Source organism: Cornus florida, unplaced genomic scaffold, assembly GCF_030987335.1.
Source record: "Cornus florida cultivar Cherokee Brave unplaced genomic scaffold, ASM3098733v1 CherokeeBrave_3.0.0_Hap2_Chr03, whole genome shotgun sequence".
NCBI classification, from domain to species: domain Eukaryota; kingdom Viridiplantae; phylum Streptophyta; class Magnoliopsida; order Cornales; family Cornaceae; genus Cornus; species Cornus florida.
Window position 1 is genome coordinate 81,050,759 of NW_026775573.1, and position 21,854 is coordinate 81,072,612.

At 37.4% G+C, this 21,854-nt stretch overlaps 1 pseudogene; it reads right to left on the bottom strand.

Moving 5' to 3' along the window:
* Positions 1–20,112: 20,112 nt before the first annotated feature.
* LOC132301842 (small nucleolar RNA R71) lies at positions 20,113–20,211 on the bottom strand (annotated as a pseudogene).
* Between the last annotated feature and the right edge of the window lie 1,643 nt (positions 20,212–21,854).

Below are 21,854 nucleotides of genomic sequence, written 5' to 3' on the forward strand. Positions count from 1 at the left end.
TCCAAATCTTCAAGTGGTTCATCATTCGGAGTTCGGAGCAGAGAGTTATGATCTTCACAACAGAGGTGCGCATAACTGCCTAGCAGCACTGATGTACTGCCTTTCTCCCCATTTTCGACCAACCAGACTTGAGAATTGGGTCTTCATCAAAACATGAAGTTTTTAAAGCACTGAATCAGCTCTTCAAAGCTTCAAACAGATCGTCATTCGGAGTTCGGGGCACAAAGTTATAGCAGTTTTCCCAAAATAGGTCAGCACTGAGCAAGAGGAGCATGTTGCACATTGCACTAAGTTAGAGTGCTCGAAGTCACCAAGCGTGTGCTCGAAAATCAGGCAGAATGCCCTTCGGAAATGGCTCATTTCAGCCCACTTGCACATTGGTTTCCTCAATGCCATCTTCCTTCTTTATGAAGTGGTTGGAGGTGTTCCTTGGAGGAGAGAGAGGGTATTGTTGGAGCATAAAAGGCTACCCAAAGGCCACATATATCATTAAGCTTTATCTTGAGCAAGAGAAAGGAGAGAGAAGAGAGCAAGGAGAAGGGTGTTCTTGAGTGCTACAGTAGGAGCTCGAAAATGGAGATGAGGATGATGCTTCTTCCTTCTTCTAGTTCACCAATGGGTAACTAAACCTCATCTAGGGAGGTGATGAAACCCCTCCCTTGTAAGCATGTGTTAGTATAGTTTATTTTTGGGGATTACAATGTATTTTTGATAGTCTTTCCATGGTCAAGAGCCTCATTTTTGTTGTAATGAATGTTGAATGTTTTAAATGATTATTGTGAGTTATTCATCTTGTCTTGGATGGTTGCTTTTCTTAATCATATTGCTTGCACTTCCATGGTGACAATGGAAGTTAGATCATGGAATGGTTTTAATGGCATGGAGTTGGAGAACCTAGATAGTTCATGGCTTAGGGTTTCCCTTTGATGGGCTATACTTGATTCTTAGCTTTATGTGCATTCACCATTTAAATTAGGGCTTGATAATCCTTGGCTTAGTAAGCATGTTCTAAGCTACATTTTAGTTTAGGTAGTTGATCATGTGAACCTTTGATGGTTTATTCTTGCCTTTCTAATTAAATGAACTTCTTAAGGATATTATAGCAACCTAGTATTGTTATGTATCATGACTATCATATATGTTGTTTTCCCCTTAAATTAATCTTAACCTAGCATGTGTATAGGGATGGAGGTGGATTCATTTCCCTAGCCTTCTTTACTTGTACTCACTCCCTTGAATTCTTGCAATTTATTGTTTTATGCACTTTTAATTTCCTAGCTTAAGTGACATCCAACAAAACCTCTATACACCCTTCATCATTCTAAGAATGATTCTAGACATTTAGGTTGTATTAGACTAGCGTAGTCCCTGTGGTTCGACTTACCCGACCAATAGCCCTATTTTACAATGATTCGTGCTATTGCGAAGGTTGATGTTAATTGACCAACCGATCATCCACATCACGACATTCCTAAATAGTAATTGGTCCATTTTTTCTTTGAAAGTTTATCGGATAATCATAAAGGAATGGTAAATGCTTCCACGGGTAGTTCATATCATGATAGGCATGAGGATGATGTATGGCATCTATATGAGACTATGAGTGAGAATTTAATGCATCGATCATTGTCTTCCAAAAATGGTAGAAATCTAGGTGGAAGGAAGAATGTTGGCTTGTATCAAGTTGACAATTCCAATGACATAGCTGCCAAAGTCAAGTCTTTATCTTAAAGGTTTGATCAACCAAAATTAGATGAATCAAGTGTCTTTCTCCCCTAAGCATTCTCATCATAATTCCAATGAAGCTTGCATGACTTGTTCTAGTGTCATACATTCTACTTCCAATTGTCCCCATGGACATGCGTAAAGTGAGCACCATGAACAAGCAAATGCCGCATTTCTCAACCAAGGGAATAATCCCTATGGCACTTATTACAATGCCAGGTGGAGGAACCATCCGAACTTCTCTTGGAAAAGCCAAGGGGAAGGCTCAAACCCTCCCCAAAGTGGTTTTCATGGGAAGTATATTCCGCCCCCAATGCAAAGCCAAGGTTCCCAAGGTTATAGATCATCATACCAAGCACCACATGGAAACCACTTTTCAAACACTCACTTTCCAAATCAATGTTCATATTCTCAAGGGAACTCAAGGAGTCCCGTATTTGAGGAAAAAAGTGTTAACCGCTTTGGGTACTTTAGAGGCAAACACCCAATTACTTCATTCTCATTCCAAATCCATTGTGAAGCTAGAAACCCAAGTTGGGCAAATAGCTAGTATATTGAATGTTAAGGAAAATTGGAAAATGTCTTTGAATCCACCACCCCCCCAAGCAACAATTTGTTGTGGAAACCAATCCCTCGTCAAAAGGTCACACAATTGAGCATGTCAATGTGGTGACAACCTTGAGAAGTGGAAGAATTATGGATCAATAATCATAGTGGTATTCAAAATGAAGAGAGTAAACCGGTGCAACCAAAAGTTGACACTGTCCCGTTTCACATCCTATTCCTTCTTCATTGCATGTGAAAGATTCTTTTGTTGAGAATGATTTGAAAAATCCTTGTATTGAAAATGTTTTGAAAAAGGATTTTGACAAAGTTTTTGAGCCAAAGGCTCCATTTTCGGATGCCTTAAAAGGATCCAATTCTCTTGAAAAGCAACAAGGCAAAGTTAATGAGATAATTGAAGTGTTTAGGCAAGTGAAGATTAACTTCCTCTCTTGGATGTAATTAGACAAATTTCGGCGTATGCCAAATTCTTGAAAGATCTTCGCACCCTAAAAAGGAATAACAAGAGCCAAGCACCAAAAAAGGTTGTTTTGACCGAGTAAGTAAGCTCCATTTTGCAACATAACACACTTCCAAAATTCAAAGACCTTGGTTCACCTACTACTTCTTACATCATTGGTGACCATGTCATTAACCGGGCTCTTCTTGATTTAGGAGCAAGTGTGAACCTTCCTCCATATTCGGTCTATATTCAATTGGGCTTAGGAGATTTAAAACCGGGGTCGGTAGTTTTGGAACTAGCCGACCGATCCATCAAAAAGCCTCGGGGTATTATTGAGGATGTGTTGATCAAAATTGATAAAAAAAATTTTCCTGGTCAATTTCGTAGTCATTGACAATGAATCGGTCGCAAATCCCAAGAGCCAAATTCCTATTAGCCTTGGCTGTCCTTTCTTGGCAACCGCTAATGCCAACATAAATTGTAGAATGGGGATAACGAAATTTTCATTTAGGCATATGAAGGTGAAGTTGAATATTTTCAATCCAACTCCCAATTCTTTGGATAAGCATGAAGAAGTTTGTGTTGTTGAAAGATGTCTTGAAAATGAATCTACCATAAATGAGTCTTTGCTTGATGTTAAAACTTCAAAGAGGTTATCTTCTAAAAAGTTTTCAAAAGATGTTGTTTTTAAACCAAGTGTTGCAAGGGCATAGAAGCCTAAAGATTTTGTTGATCAAGGACCATCGATTCCATTTAAATCAAACCCAACAATTTCCTTAGGGAAGAGTTTGTTAGGTGGGGTTCAAAGTTCTTTCCACCCCATTAAGGAAGGGATGCATAACAAGATTTTTTATTTTAGCTAAAAGAGCCCAACGTCTTGCTAGAGACGTTATGTAATGACCCGGTCATTTTCATTTCTTTCCCTTTCTTCAAATTTTGCGGATAAATTTTTTTTCCATTGTCTTTTCCTTTTCGGGTTCGATTTCCCGCCTCTTAGTGTCATCTCGAGTGGTCAGAAATGGTTTTTGAGACTCTTTCCTTTGGATTGACAACTTCCTTTGAGGACCGAGTCATTTCCACATTTTTTGTTTTTCGACACTATTCATTTTTTCGTCTTTTCCCTTTTTCGTCCTTTAGTCATTTTTCATTTTTCCTTGTTTAACCTCACTTTTTGTGCTCAGATTTGATTCTGGCTTGGCATACATCCATGATATTTCATTTCTATGATATCTACATTTTTACTTTTGTAGAAAAACATATTAGATGTTTACTTTTCTTGTAAAGTGCATGAAAGCATGACTTTTTGGTAATTAACCTAAACTTGAGGGGTTTTAGTGTAATTATGTAAAGTAATTATTTTTGGTCTTAGGGACCATTTTGTAATTTAATTTGGAAGATATTTTCAAAATCGATATTTTTATAATTTTTGAAAAGTGTGACAAGTGTCACACTCTCATTGGTCCACTTGTTGACATTTGTGTGGAAACACTTCGATGTATTGGATGATGACATTTGGAGGGTGAGGATTCAACCACTTGTTGGTCTAGGATTGGTGCACTTGTTGGGTTGGATGGTTGACAAGTGTAGGTGTGGGATAAAGCCTAGGAAGGAGCCATGGATTGGTGACAAGTGTAGGGCCACAATTTAGTCTTGCAAATATCTTTGGGCCACTTTCGGATTATGGTTTTCAAGGAGGGTTTTTGTGTAATTGACCATAGATGTGTGTGTTGACCATGGTGTAAGATCACATAGTGAGTGGAGGATTTCTATTTCCTCCACTCACACTTCATTCATTGTTTTCATTTTCTTTCTCACCAAAAACCCTAGCCTCCATGGATGAAGCTTGAAGCCTTAAGCCTTGACCTTGATTTTTGAGGGTCTTCCACTCACCTTAGATCATTAACCTTGGGAGACAAAAGTTTCCTCTCATCTTCCACTTCATAACCCTTAAAAGGTTTGTCATTTTGTGTTGATTTGCTTTGGATTCAAGAGAAACAATCCTCTTGTGAGGTAGGGGATATTTTAGGGTTATATTTTGTTTCTTGCATGCTATTGATGCTTATATGAGTTGTATACATGTCTTTTGCTAATTTGAGAAATTGTGATTTATCATAGCTTGCATGTAACTCATTTTAAGCTTGTTAAATGGCATGGCCATGAGTTGATCTTTGATATATATTGACTTGGGATGATTTAGATGAGTTTTCAAATCTAGAGATTTAATGGACTTAATTTGATTTAAATTCTAGTAAATTGTATTTTACTTGTATTCCATTTTAGACTAGAGATATGGAATGGCCATGACTTGGTGCTTGTTATATTAATTTAGGATCACTTGAACAACTTTTGAAATCTAGAGATTTAATTAAAATTGAATTAATTAAAATCTACATGATGATGTCTTGCTAATTTTGCTCTTTTGATTTGATATATGTATTGAGCATGCTATGTTGTTTAACATAGATTAATTTGAGGTTGTTTGGGATAGATTTGAAATCTAGAGACTTTCCATGATTAGGTTGAAAATCTCTTAAAATGTAGTATTCTAATTACCTTGTGAGCATGCTACTAATTTGAAGTATATTTAGTACTTGTGGCCTCTTAAAATGGTATTTAGACTTAACATTATATAGAATATCATTGATTAGTAAAGCTTGTTTAAATGTATCTTGTGTAGGTATATTGCTTATTTAGAATATTACAATTGTTTACCTAGGAAACTAGTTACTAAATTGAAACTTATTTAGTACTTGTGGCTTAGGATGGTAATGTGACTCAATTGTTGTAAAATATTCTTACTTTGTGTATAAATTGCATATTGAGGACTTGACATGTCATATGTTATTTAGACTTGAATTCTAGGACATGGTTTATGTGGAATCAACCTTACTTGTGCATGCAATGTGGTAACTTGCATTTGATTTTGTATAAGTTTTGAACTTATTGGTTTTGGAAAGCTTGTGAGGACATATATTATGTGATGGCTAGGGTTTGGCTCTAGTACGGAGACAACTGTCTTCTAAGTCATAAATGCGCACTAGGTAGTACCTTGTGGGTCGTAATTGCCCGAAAATACTCGCTTGGTCTAGCGACCGCATGTCCTAGTCTTTCCACTATTTGTTGTTTTTGCATTTAATTTCACGTTGTTAATCATGGATTACTTGTAGCTTGAGAATTGATGCTTGTTTGGGACAATTGAATACTATTTAGTATATTTGAACTTGTATACTTGCTCCGTGAGTTTGACTTTCATTTAGTATACTTGTGACATGTATACTTGTCTTATGTGCATTTTGTTGAGCTTAATATACTTATGTTCGTATACTTGATTTATGAGATTTTCATATAAAATGTATACTTGGGTAATATACTTAAACATTGTGTGATTTGTCTTAACATGGTTAGTATACTTGGAAATGTATTCTTGTATGTCATGTATCATGTTTTAATATGGTTTAGTGTACTTGAGTATGTATACTTGGATGCCGTTGTTCGCTTTAACTTGTATGAGTAGCTTAGGATGCTCCCCGAGTTTCACTTGATATAAACGTTAGGTGGCATGAGCCCCTTTAACATGTTTCACCATAAGGTGATATAATTGTAAAATGCTAGGTCGATGCATGCTCATTTCCTATGAGTAGCTTTATGTTACTCACCCCTATGATACTGGGGCATATTTCAGGTACAAGAATTAAAGTTGAGACTCCCATTATGCTTGGATGACTTATGGACTCGAAGACTTCCATTTTTGTGAAGATTGGCTTGAAATGCCTTTATAGCTTTATATGTCAAAATGTGTATATTTGATTCCATTAATGTAATGTGTACATAAGTACACTCTTTACAATGTATTTGACATATATGAGATGAGGCCAAGAGCCATTAACATGAAAGACTACAAGCATGTTCTCTTTAAAACTCAAGTATTGCCATTGTAGCTTATTTGTGAGAAATGGAGGCTTTGTATGCTAAAACTTGTTAATGGAATGTAAAGAGGCTTTAGGCCATGTTGGTACATCTATTTTATCATATTGCATGCACTTTCATACTCACTTTGGCAAACAATACCTTCCTTAATGAAACAAAAACTCTAAGTAGCATTTTTAGGGAGTTTTACCCTATTCTGTTCCAGGGGCATTTCGGGTATTTCATAATGTGTTTTTTTCATTTTTCCACAAGATTCACATTGAAAACTTAATTTTGAGGGGGGTTTTTTCTTTGTGTTTTTCCAGAAAACATCATCTTGGCCCTCAAAAATCAATATTTTTCCGAAAAATCCTTGCTGCCAGGTATTGCAAATTTTTAGTACAAATGTAGTTGGTACTATTCATCAACTTTTTTTTGAAAATCGTCATGACCGATCCGAAACTTTCGGTGGTCTTGTGGGTGTATTTTAAGATTGCATTTTCAATTTAGGCAATTTAAAAACCTCCAGAAGCCCTATTTCCAAAACTTGGGCAGATTATTTTTTTCCTCTTGACCTGATTTTCTTGGGGTCATTTTGGGCATTTTAATGCATTTTTTTTGTTTCCGTTCGTGATCGGGGTAGGAAACTTGATTTTAGGGGGGGTTTCTTCTTTGAGTTTTTTCAAAAAGTTCATTTAGATGCCCGTTTTTACTCTCAGTTGCAGTAGTGGTGGGTTGTCCTCGTCGAGCCGCCACGACATCATTTTTGTTTTTGACCTTTCTCCCTCGTCTGGACTCCAAATTGAGTAAACTTTTTTTTGAACTTGACTAATTTGTCATTGTCTTTCCAGCGGTGTGCTCAATAGCACCTGAATCCAGTTTTTGTAAAATGACCATTTTGCCCCTAGGTTCCTTTTTGTCCGTAATTGAAACGTCACTAACGCATTTGTTTTCCTTTGGGTTCCGTGACCTCATTGAGGGTCACATTGGTGTCTTAGTGACATATGGTATCTCTAGAGACCGTTGTTTCACCTTTTGCTTCCGCATTTCGGATCCGTTATCGGGTCATCTTTTGGTCATCACTGACGCACCGGGTTTACAAAACTTGGGCCGTCACACGTTAAACACTAGCATTCATAGGGTTTACAACCCTATTCCTCCCTTATTTCTATTTTACTTCATTTCTTGCATCGTCTAGATATATTCTGGGACCATAAACATTGTTTGAGACTTTGATAAGGAATGCATGCACTTTTATCTTCGAATTAGGTATTTAGTGCCTGTTCGATCGATCACAAAAGAAGTTCAATCGATCAAACACCATCTCTGCATATTCCCATATCTTTGTTCCATCGTGCAAAGATTCTCTGCATATATTATCTCTCTGTGTATCATGCAAACTTTCTCTCAGTTCGACCCAAGAATTCCTCAATCGATCCAGTTTTCCCTTGGATCGATCTTAATTCTATACTTAGAAAAAGTTTTGAAACTCTAAAAAATCACTTCTCTATGTATCGTTCGAAGATTTCTGTAGGTTTCCACTTGTTGGATCGATCGAGTTTCGATCGATCTGTGTGCTTCCATTTAACTTTGAATTTTTAAATTTCAAATTTCAAAATTCAAATTTTATTTAAAAAAAAAAAAATCCAAAAATATTTTTAATTTCCAAAAATTCAAAAAATTCAAAAATATTTTGCCATCTTACGGGTTTGATCGATCTGAGCACCTTCATGATCAATCTAAGTTCGATCGATCCATTAACCCACGTGATTGATCAAACATGTCGGGAATAGTTTTTTTAAAAAATGACCCAAGGGTAATTTGGATCAATTTCTACATCGATCCAAAGTTCTCTCTCTCTCTCAATGACTTCCCTTGTTTTCCCCACCTCCAGCGAACCTCCGGCGACCTTCCAAAGCTCCAAAACTCCATTTCCACTCTCGATCTCTCTCTCTCTCTCTCTCGGTCCACTTCTCTCCTCATCTTTGGTAAGTTTTTCGTTTTATTTTTCCATTTCCGAAGTTGATTCAAGTGTTTTTATGTTGCCATGTTTTCATGTTGAGATTTTATGTTAGATTTGTTTCCATTTCTGAACTTGCAAGCATATATATATATATATTTTTTGTTTTTGAATTTGATTTCGTGGGTCATGTGCCATTTTAAGTGACCAAAATTGCTTTGTTAAGGTGTATAGGGGGTCACGAGCCTTGAAGTGACCATTTAGACTCGCCCCGTGTCTTCCACGTCACGAACGGGTGACATTTCAATTCTCAGAGCTCGATCGATCTAATACATGTCATGATCGATCTAACTTAGATTGATCACAGTTTTCTATGATCTTTTGAACTTCACTGTTTTCGCATATTGATGCCCCTGTACCCTCATTTATGTCCATGCTATTATGTTTGTGCCCAATGCCTATGTTTTCCACATTAGTTGCATTCCATACTTATTATGTCTAGCATGTTTCACATATTTTGAACATTCAATGTCTATACTTGGCTGCATTACCACTTGCATAGATAGGTTCATGTGCTTTTATCCTGTATTATCTATCTTCATCTGGCAACCATGTTTCTATCTATTGTGCTTTCAATTTTGTATTTCATATACTGTTTCCTGTTACTGACTACATTTGTAAGTGTTTCTTCCTTTTTGTAGACCATGACTTGGTTCAAGACCACGGCCCACCAGACATACAATCGTAGGGTCCGATAGCGAGTAGAGGAGCCTGCATTGCCAGCTCCTACTCAGTCCAAGCGCTCCTCCACTTCTGCATCTGCTTCTTCATTTTCATCTTAGGAGGCCGAGCACACGCCGCCTCCTTCACCTATTCCAGTACCACCACCGGCACAGCCCGGCATGGTCCGTGACAGGGTTGAGAGCAAATATTCGCGCCTTTCAGTAGCGCACAAGTCAGTTTTTGATGAGACATTCTTTGCCCGGTCGACCACGACCAAGTGGGCTTATGATGAGATTTACCGGCGCAACATCTCTCCTATCTTAGCCCTAGTGGCCAATCCAGTTTACCCGAGGCTTGTCCGGTTATTCTACCAGAAACTCCGGCCGGCCTTGAGTAATTTGGCTGAGTTACGGACTTTTATATATGGGCATCTCATCTGCATCATAGTCGAGACATTAGTTACAACCTCCTAGTGCCCACATGTCTACCCTCTAGGTGTAAACTACCCGATTCTTCAGAGGCCCTCAGATGCAGAAATGGCCATAGCCCTTAATGGCCCTGCTAGTGCCGGCAACACTTTTACCACCAGGACCTACTTGCCTGACAGCCTATGGTTCTTTGATTCGGTTTTATACCGAAATGTTTTTATGGCGGGGCACAAGATTCAAAGGCAGGCATACTTTTTGATAACCCTTTATGCTTTCTACACCAGCCATTGGTTCTCAGTCCCAGCACTCTATTGGAGTGTAATGATGAAGCTATACACAGACTACATCAGCAAGAGCCGGCCCAATCTGGCCAAGTTCCTCCCCTTCGCGCATTTGATTACTCAGATCCTTCGGGACAACATTATCCTTTTTTCACCTAGAGGAGTATCTTAAGACTGGGGCTTGCTATTATGGTAAGAAGGACTAGAATAAGAGCTATAATGTTTTTATTAAGAGTTTAGAGGATGAGGCAGTGCTGGCAGCCGAGGAGGCAGAGGAGGAGGCAGTAGCAGCAGCAGCACCACCACCTGCAACTGAGGGCTCATTTATGGATATTGAGTTGGAGCAGGAGTCACCACATCAGGGGTCACCACTTCATTTTCAGGAGCAGAGTCAGGACGAGCATCAGTTTCTTGATCCCGCCATTCCTGACACTCCATCTTAGACACCCAGCTTGGGGGAGCGTATCCAGACAGTAGAGGATACGGTCGTCTCCCTCCGAGCAGATGTGGCCTCTCTCAGCACTAATGTGACTACTCACCGCACGGATGTGCTGACTATGTTGCAGGACATTTCCAGGGATATTCAGGGTTCACGCCCCTCTAGACCGACTTCATCTGCTTGACCTCTCTCTCTCTCATTATCATATATATATATATATATATATATATATATATATATATATATCTGTGTTCTTTGGCTGATACTTTGATACTGTGATCCTATTTTTGCGGCCAGTCTGTTGGCCCAGCTACTGTGATGTACATTATACTGTTTTTATTTTTATGCATGATATTTTAGATGTTGAATTATTTTATTGATATATCTATTGTCCATTGAATCCATTATCAGGGGCATTACAGTGACTTCAGTGAGAGAGTGCTGTCCAAATTTTTTAGGACCACTCTTATCTCTCTCTTTATTTCATTTACTATCCCACTTACACTTGCATGTCTACTGTGCATTATTATTATCCCCTTTGTTATCTAATGAGGTTTTAACCTAATGCCATCTTTTCAGGACCACAATTAATCCTAAGTTTAGGGGGGTTATACCACCCATTTCGGACACTTGTGTCCCAGCCATTCTTTACCATAGCTGTACTGGTATACTCTTTCCTCTTTTTTTTTGTTCTCTTTGCACATTGAGGACACTGTGCCATTTAAGTTTGGGGGTAATGTGTGTTCTTTGCAGTATTTGCATTTAATTCAAGATTTTTAGCATAACTTGTGTATTTGAGGGATTTTTTATGATTGGTCCATGACTATCTATGATTTTGATCTTTGAGGACTATATTACTTAGAATTTAAAAATTGTTTGACTTGAGAGTCCAATACTCCTTGTATGCCTTGTGGATGTCATTTAGGAGTAAATTTTTTGAAAGATTGATATCATGCTTGCATTTGTGGTCTACATCATCTTGATTTTGTGATTGTTTTGAGATTCACTCTAGGATTCAACACTAACAAAGGCGCACACTAGCATTCATTTGTGGGGTACATGCTTTGTTAATTATTGATTTAGTTGTATCCAAATTGAGCTAATAGTGCATTGAAAGCTTTTATTCTTGATAAAGGTAGATAACAAACCCTTTTCACTAAGTAGTCAAGATTCTAGCTTCATCAAGCATTGAATTTCTCGCGCCGAAAGGTGGAGGGCTCAAACTCTAGGTTAATAACTTGAAAAAAAAAATAATAAAAAAATAAATAAAAAGTTGTTGTAAAACGCAAATAAAAAGGTGAGAACTTCTCCAAAAAGATGGGAAATGAGAAATCATTAGATGGAGGTAGTTTTGATTTGTAGCCTAGTCGATTTGAGCTTGTAAGTCCTTAGGGTTGTTTAAACACCTAATGCCCTAAAGTCGTTCGGTTTGGGAGTCATTGACCTAATGCTCGACCTCATGGATCACTAGAAAGCTTAATGGATCAACACTATGCTTCCATCTTTGATCCTTAGGGATAAAATAAAAAAAATAAAAATAAATAAATAAATAAATTCGAGTGAAAAGAATAAGCGCACCTAGTTGAATAAAGCTTTAATAAAAGGTCCATTCTTTGCCTTGATGATCGGTACTAGATTTGTGCGCTAGTTTAAGGGTAGGGATGTGATCATTTCTTTAGTTGGTTTAAATAGCAACATATTTGATGCCGGTTCACTTAAAAAGGATTCTAGAGTTGTTTTGATTTGCATGATCATTGTTTTGATGTGTGAAGGACCATACTTACTTGTATGTTGTTGAAATTTTAGGATATTGCTTGGAAATGGTTGAAAAATTACATACTAGAGGTAGTTTTCTCCTAATGCTTGTTTGGAATATTAGTGCCTCTTTAGTGAGAATGAGCATAATGTTTGTGGGTCGCATTTCTGGAAACCCTCACGAGACTTCACCCATCCACTAGGGGTAACCTAGGGGTTTAAAAGGCTTTTGGCATATACTAAATGCAATCGTGTTTCCTACGAAAGTAGCGTTATCTATTTATTGCTTTCTAGTTCATAGTTGTTTAGTTGCTCATTTCTTTCTTTTCCTTGTAGTTCATTTATAGGGACTAGCAATATTTAAGTTTGGGGGTGTGATAAGCGCTGAAAAGTGCACATTTAAACTCCTTAACCTTGAACGTTCTAGGACCTTATTCTATCTTATTTTTCTGTTTTAGTCTAATTTCATGTTATTTCCCTTTTCAGGCACTTATCCCCAAAATAAGTCAATTCAGCTAAATTAGAGCATAAAAGATGCAATCTCAAGCTCAGTGGAAGAAATGAGCAAAGTGGAAGCAAAGTGGTGAAAACAACATTTTTTGATTGATTGAAACAAGCTCCGATCGATCACACAGTGATCGTTCCCACCATACCAAAATGGTTTGAGCCTTTTATCCTTATCCTCAGAAAATTATCCTTTTCGATCGATCTAACATTCCTTCGATCGATCGAATATTTTTTATCATATCCCCACCTACCACTTTTGTCCTTTTCCCAAAATATTCCGAAAATATCTTAGCTTTGTCATTATTCTAAAAAGGCGCTGCCATAGTTCGATCGATCAAAGCACCCTTGTGATCGATCGAACCTCCTCAAGTGCGATAAAAACAGAGTTCTAGCCAATTAAAAGGTGTGCCGTGGTGCAATCACTTGGAGGTCCTAGTGCACGAGGTCTGACCATTGGGTATGACATTTGAGCTACCTATATAAAGATTTTAGCCATTTGGAGAAAGAGAAAGAACCATAGATACAATTAGATAGAACATAGAGGTTGGAGGAGTTTAGAAATTAGGGAGAGAGATACACACTATATTTGGGAAAGTTCTTCCACTTATCTAGGTTTCTACCAAGAAGAAGAAGATCATTTCTACCATGGAGATAGCCTTTGAGGGTTGGATGACAACATTAATAAGTGGCTAAACCATTCTCTTGGGGCTAGAGATAGCCCTAAGCATGCCTCCTAGACTTAGATGTTTTGAAATTAAAGGGGATTTGTGTTGTATTTGTTGCCATGACATCTTTTCTATATATGAATCTTGTTTTTACAATGATTTGTGTGGTTAAATACTTTCAATTGATCATTTAATTCTATCCATATGTCTATGTATGCTTGGGTGAATGTTTATGTGTTTATTTCTAGATTTTGTGACATTGATGCATGTCTATGTGTGTTGATACTATGAATCTAATGATGGTCAAGGCATGGTGCTTAAATAGATTACTCTTGTGGTTTGTTTGATAGTTCATACTTATTTCTTGATGGATTGTGCCTCCTCCTTAGTTTAATTAGTTTAATTTTCAGATCACTAGCTTAGTTGTAGTGTAGTTGCCTTACTTTCTTAGATAGCAGGACAATCCATACTTGTTGTTTGATATTCCATACTTATGAATGCAGGAAGTATATTTCCCTAATTTGATGATGTGCATTAATTGTGGACTTAAGGGAAAGAATAATGGCTAGATTTGATATATTGCGTTATTCACTAGTTTGGCTAGACAATGTATACTTACTTGGCTATCGATGCTTGAGAATGTCTAGGAAGGTACACACTTTCCTTGGTAACATATAATCCCTATAACCCATCAAAATTGAATGTCTAGGAAGGTAATGCTTAGTGGTGAACTCTAAGTCCTAAGACCGTTCTCTTATATTCTCTATACTTCATTTATTCTAGTTACTTCACATTGCTTTTATTTAGTTTAAGTTGTAGTCTAATTCAACCACCAAACCATCTTTGATCATTTGACCTACTAATCCAACATTGATTTCCAAGCAAAAATACACTCCATATCCCTTGGGACGATCCCTACTTATTTTAGCTACATTAATAGTTAGTAGTGGTAGTGACATTCTATAAATTCAAACTTGGCCACACTACACACTTCATTGCAATTTGGTGCACGACCGCGACAACCACACCACTCTTATTTCTATATATAATACTCATATTTATGTATTTTAATTATTTTTTCTTTCTCTAATGATTTTCTTTTCGTATTTGTATTCTTTATTTGTTTTCTTCTCTCAATATAATATAATTTTTCTTTTCTTATTTTTATTCTTTATTTATTCTCTCTCTCTAAAGATTTTTTCTCTCTCTATATAATTGTTACAACCAACATCTCCACCGACGGTGGCCTATTCGCCCTCTTCCACTACGCCCACCCAATTCCCCAGTTGATCTAGAGTGTATGTGTTTTAGAGAGAGAAAACTAGAGTGAGAAAAATATAGAGAGAGTGTGGGAAGTTTGGTGGGCAGAAATTAGTGGCTGTGACCACAATGGAACAAGGTAGGCACCATTTAGGGTCTCTCACACACCTAATCTCATGGCAAGACCCATAGCTGAACCCATTCTTGAATAGAGTTGTGCTTAGCGCTGCTGTGTTTGTTCTATAGCCCTGGCTGTACAAATTTCCATACCCACAAGCACCACCTGCAAAAATAAATTACCCAAAAATAAAAATTAAAAATAAAAAATTAAAAAATTGGAATACACACAAACTACATACCCATTATCCCAGAGGCATCAACCAAATGGGTTATAAGTGAAGAAGAACAAAACACACACACACACACACAAAAACACACATACACGCTACATACCCATTGTTGCAGAGGCATCACCCCCACCATAGAAGGTAACACGAGCAGCAATCCACCCGCCACTGCCATACCCATGAACAAGTGTGGACTATAGAGAAAGTGTGGGAAGTTTCAGTGTTCGGATTCAATGTTGGTCTATGACCATTCAACTCCAAAATCCCCAAAGACCCACAACAGAACACTCCTAACTCTACATCCAAATTGCTTTTTTGAGGCCAAAAGCCTCGATTTCTCAACATGGGTTATTGAAAACCTCTACAAAATCATCGTTATTCTCCTCCTAGTCTCGATAGTCGCAGCTCTTTTCTTCCTGCAAAACGTCGGTGATACTGCAGCTCTCTTATGCTTCGAATCGCAGTCCAAACAACTTGAAAAGATTGAATTTCCCCAAATTAAGTGGAATTCAATCGAACCCATTATCGATAAATCATCCCCTTTTACCAATTTTAGATCGGAGCGATGGATTGTGGTCTTTGTATCTAATTATCTGCCCTCTTCCATTACACCCACCCAATTCCCCCACCTCTGCCAAAACCCTCCTCTACTTCCTAATCATGTGTACGAAGTGAGTTGGGATGTGATTTTGGTGGATGAGCAAAAGGGGAATTTTTCGGCGGTGCCAGGGTGGATGGCCTCGATATTCACCGCCGGTGTGCTGGCAAAAAGCAAGGGAGGAAGCGACGAGATGAGAAGGATTGAGCTTTGGAATCACCAACTTCAAAACACCCAATTTGATGGACTCTTTCATCTCGTCGGCGTCGTAGTTTCCAAGAGGAGATTAAAGACGCCGGTGTATGTCCTCTATGGGACATCCTCCTCCTTGGACGCATCTTCAATTTCTTTCTCTTCCTTCCCTTGAATGTGGATCTCATTCTTTTTTATCTTAATCTCTAGTCCTCCTTTGCCCACCCCAGGCATGTCAATCTTTGCAATGGTGAAAGTAGAGACGGCCGCTATCAACGACTGGTTTGATTGAAGGAGCAGCTTTGCAACGGTGTGAAATGTTGAGGCTGTGGAGGCTGTGTTTGGGAAGAAGTAGTATATGACATGCGTAAGCCTACCCAAAACGACGTAGTTTGCAATTGTGCTGTGTTTCATTATCCAAAACGATGTAGTTTAGGTCAATGTCTATTTGGGTGATTTCAACTTCTCCAATTTTTTAAAAATTATTGAATAAAGAATATTGGGGGGTATTTTCATATTTTTACCTACCCATCTGACAAAAAACCCTTATTTACACTATTTTAAAACTACAGGGATGACGTTTGAACACCAGGGGTGTTATTTGCACATTTTTGAAACTGTAGGGGTGTTTTTTGCACTTACCCCTATTTATATGTATATCTTTGTTAGTGATACATTATTTAATTAAACAGATAAATTAGTTTTGGATATCCTATATCTACCTAATTAAAAAATACATACAATTCCTTAATGTTCATTTAATCACTTGAAAATTAATTCCCTTTGGAGAATTATTTTTTATGGTTAAATAAACTCGATATTCATGAATATCACAAGAAATAAAAAGTATCAATAATTCATGAAATATTGCAATTATGTCTACTACTAAAATTAATATTCATCAACCATTATGGTTCGGCCACTTTGGAAGCTATCAACTTTTACATAATATGAATATTAAATTATCTAGTGACAAATTTATAATTAATTATATCTACTACAAAATTTAATATTCATCAATCATTATGGTTGTCCCACTTTGATAGCTATCAACCCTCACATAATTTGAATATTAAATTAGCTAGTGATTAATTTATCATTAATTTACCCATTTTAACATTATACAAACATACTCATACTGATCACTACAAGTTTAAATAGGTTCGATTCCATAAACTTAATAGTCCGAAAATTCAATAAAAATATAATTTTACTTTATATACTGATGAGCGCTGAAAAGTGCGCTTTTAAACCTCTTAAGCTTAAGTATTCTAGGACCTTTATCTATCTAACTTTTCCGTTTTAGAATAATTTCGTATTATTGCCCCTTTTAGGTGCTTATCCCCAAAATAAGCTAATTCAGCCAAATAAGAGCTTAAAAGAAGCTAACTCAAGCTGGATGAAAGAAAGAAGCAAAGTGGAAGCAGATTGAAGCAAAGTGTGGAAATTCAACAGGTTCGATCGATCACAAGGATACTTCGATCGATCGAAAGTTCATCGATCTAGACTCTCCAAGATGGATCCAAGCACTTTTGTCTTTATCCAAAGATCCTACAAATTTCGATCAATCCAATAATTCTCAGATCGATCGAAAAGATTCCATCTTATCCTATTGTACCACCCTACCTACCACTTTTGTCTCATTCCCCAAAATATCTCAGATCTGTCCTTATCCAAAAAGGCGCCGCCATTGGAGGATTGATCCAGCTAAAGTTTGATAGATCTTAGCCATGTTCGATTGATCATAGCACAGGTTTGATCGACCGAACCCTCTCAAACCCGAAAAAAATATATTTCCAGCACATTAAAAGTTTTCTCATTGTGCAATCATTGGAGGAGCCCTTGTGTACGAGCCTAGACCATTGGGTGTGACATTTGAGCTACCTATATAAGGAATATGAGCCACTTTTACACATATGCTTAGATATATGCCTTGATAGATAGTTTTTGAGAGTCTTAGATACAATTCTTAGAGAGGAAAAAAAGAAGAAGAGGAAGCTAGAGTCATTCTTAAGAGGTTTTCCATCTTCCTCAAGAAAAAAAGCACTTCTACCATGGAGATAGCCCTTGAGGGTTGGAGGACACCATTCATGAGTGGCTAGACATCCTCTTGGGGCTAAAGTTAGCCCTAAGCATGCTTTCTTTACATTGATTTATGTATTTTTGAGGGAATTTGTGTTGTAACACATGTTTTGACATATTTGTATACATAGATCTTGTTTATTCAATGATTTGTGTGGTTTAATTCTTCCAATTGATCATTTCATTCTATCCATATGTCTATGTATGCTAGGATAGATGTTCATGTGTTTATCTCTATCTCTTGTGTTGTTAATGCATGTCTATGTGTGTTGATGCCAAAGATCTAGAGATTGTCAAGACATAGTGCTTAATAGAATGCTCTTGTGGTTTATTTGATGGTTCATACTCATTTTTTGATGGATTGTGCCTCTCCCTTAGTCTAATTAGTTTAATTTCCATGTCATTAGCTTAGATGTAGTGTAGCTACCTTAGTCGTTAAATGGGAGGACAATTCATGCTTATTGTTTGATGTTCCATACTTATGAATGCAAGTAGTATATTTCTCTAATTTTGTGATGTGTTGGGATTGTAAACTTAAAGGAAGGATTAATGGCTTAGTTTGATATATTGTACAATTCATTGTGTTGTTTAGAGAAACTACACTTAATTGGTCATCCATGCTTGTTTAATCAACCACACACACTCACTATTGTTGCAACATATGTTTTCCCCCTCATTAATTATGAATTGAGTGTATAGAAAGGTGATGCTTAGTGGTGATCTCTAAGTCCCAAGATCTCTCTCTTTTGTTTTCTCCACCCTTTAATTACTCGTTTTATATTGGTCTTGTTTAATCTTAATCAACCAAGCAACCTACCTTTGATCACTCGACCTACTAACCCTAAGCATTGTTCCATTACTAGTAGCCCTTCAATCCCTTGGGACAATCCCTACTCACCCTTGCAATATTTTTAGTTAATGGTGGTAGTGGTATTTATAAACGTAAAACTTGGCTACATTGCACATTCACTATCTTTTGCACATCTTTTAGGCTTTAGTGCTTGACGAACACCAAGTTTTTAGCGCCGTTGTCGGGGATTTAATTGGCAACACCGTGTTTTGGAAACAATTAGGGATTAGAACTCTTTTGATCGTGTCTTTTCTTTATTTTTATTTTTGGTTACTTATTGTGTTTGTTCTTATTTGGCTAGGTGAAATTGAGCAAGGAGGTTAAGCAAAGGAAACTTCAAAGTAAGGAGATAAGCTAAGCACAAAAAGGACTAAAAATCTAAAAAAAATGCAAAGCATAACAAAGCTTGGAAGTTGAAAATGAATTGAAGTTGTTTAAGGACCCTTTGTGAGATCTTTCTAACTTAAGCTCTAGTTAAATTGTCGGCCCGCATGGAGGCTTATTTTTCATTTTTTAGATAAATCATGAGCCCGTGTGGAAGCAATTTACTTTTCTTTGCATGTTGTTTAAGCATGGGAGTATGGGATCATTAAATGTGGAGATTTGTTGATTGATTTGTTGCGGGGGCGAAGTGATTGTTACTTGCTTGTTATTTGCTTTGCCAGTGTATACATGGTTGTAGGTCATTGAATCCTACTCTTGTCCCTCCTAATTTGCATCTTGAATCAGTTGTTCGTAATCCTAGGGGAAGAGGTAGTTCTCATCACTCCATTTCACCAAATGGAGGATTTGAATAACGACTATGTGGAGGACCTTGGTCACATAGACCAATAAGGCAACCTCCACCCTAATGTGCATCATAAAAATGTTCAAGTACCGTTAGGCATGCCTAGACCATTCATTCACCCACAACAACAAGCCCAAGTTCCATTAGGAATGCCTAGGCCAATTTTTGCTCCACAATCCCCCATAGTTCAAGTTAATCAAGGTGTTTGTTTAGCACCACCAATTGCGAATCCTCCCATTGCATTAAGAGACCATTATGTGCCAAATGAATACAATGCACCCACTTGCATTCAATTTCCTCCATTTAGAGCACATCACTATGAAATTAAACCACAAACTATTCAAATGCTTCCAAACTATCATGGACTTCCTAGTGAAAAACCTTATAAGCATTTGGATGAGTTTTTTGAAGTGTGTTCCACCGTGAAATACACGGACATGCTGGAAGAAGTGTTAAGACTTAAACTTTTTCCTTTTACCCTTAAACACAAGGAAAAATAATGGTTCAACAATCTTAGGCCTTTTTCGATAACTTCTTGGGCGGAAATGCAACAAGAGTTCTTGAAAAAGTACTATCCGGTTTCTAAGACCAATGCCATGAGAACTTCAATTAGAGAATTTTTTCAAGGGGATAGGGAAATGTTTCATGAGGCATGGGAAAGGTTTAATGATTTGCTTAGAAAGTGCCCTCATCATGACATACCTAAGTGGCAACTAATCCAATATTTCTTTAAAAGTTTACCGGATAATCACAAGGGTATGGTTGATACATCTATAGGTGGTTCTTATCTTGATAAGCATGAAAATGATTTGTGGCCATTGTATAAAAGTATGAGTGAAAATTCCATGCATAGGTCCTTGTCTTCTAAAAATGGTAGAAACCTAGGTGGAAGGAAGAATATCGGCTTATATCAAGTTGATAACTCCAATGACATAGCCGCCGAGATGAAATCCTTGTCTCAAAGGTTTGATCAATATTTGATTAACCAAAATTCGTCAAATCAAGTATCTTCCTCCCCTACTCATATTCATCATCGTGCATCTAATGAATCTTGCATGACTTGTTCAAGTGTCTTGCATTCTACTTCCAATTGTCCCCATGGACATGTGCAAAGTGAGCCCTATGAGTAAGTTAATGCTACATTTGTTAATTAAGGGAATAATCCCTATGGCACTCATTACAATTCAAGTTGGAGGAACCATCCAATCTTTTCTTGGAAAAGCCAAGGGGAAGGCTCAAATCCTCTCCAAGGTGGTTTTCAAGGGAAGTATGTTCCGCCACCAATGCAAGGCCAAGGTTCCCAAGGTTTTAAATCATCATCATTTCAATCATATGGCAATCAATTTTTTAATTCTCATTTTCCTAATCAACCGTCATATTCCCAAGGAAACTCTAGGAGTCCCGCCTTTGAAGAGAAAGTTTTGACCCCTCTAGGCACTCTAGAGGCGAACACTTAATTGCTTCATTCTCATTCTCAATCCATTACTAAGCTAGAAACCCAAGTAGGGCAAATAGCTAGTACCTTAAATGCTAAAGAGAAAGGGAAGATGCCTTTGAATGCCCCACCAAAGCAACAATGTGTTGTGGAGACTCATTCCTCACCGAAAGGGCACACAATTGAGCATGTCAATGCGGTGACAACCTTGAGAAGTGGGAAGATTGTGGACAACAAAGTAGGTGTGTCCAATGAAGAGAGTGAACCGGTGAAACCAAAAGTTGACACCCATACCGTTTCTTATCATATTCCTCCTTCATTGCATATGCATGATCATTCAAATGAGAAAGTGTTAGAAAGTGATTTGAAAAGTGAGTCCAAAATTGATTTGAAGGAAGAATTGAACAAAGCTTTGAAAAAGGATTTGAAAAATTCTTGTATTGAAGATTCTTCAAAGAAAAGTCTTGAAAAAGTTTTTGAGCTAAGAGCTCCATTTCTGGATGCCTTGAAAGGATCCATTTATCTTGATAAACAAAAGACCAAAACCAATGAAATTATTGAAATGTTTAGGCAACTGAAGATTAATCTTCCACTTTTGGATGCAATTAAACAAATTCCGGCTTATGCCAAGTTCTTAAAAGATCTTTGTACCCAAAAGAGGAAGAACAAGAGCCAAGCACCTAAGAAAGTGGTCTTGACCGAGCAAGTGAGCTCAATCTTGCAACATAACACCCTTCCAAAGTTTAAGGACCCCGGTTTGCCTATTACTCCTTGCATCATTGGTGACCATGTCATTAATCGGGCTTTCAAGACCTAGGAGCAAGTGTTAATCTTCTTCCATACTTGGTATATGTCAAATTAGGCTTAGGAGACTTGAAATTGACGTCGGTTGTTTTACAACTTGCCGA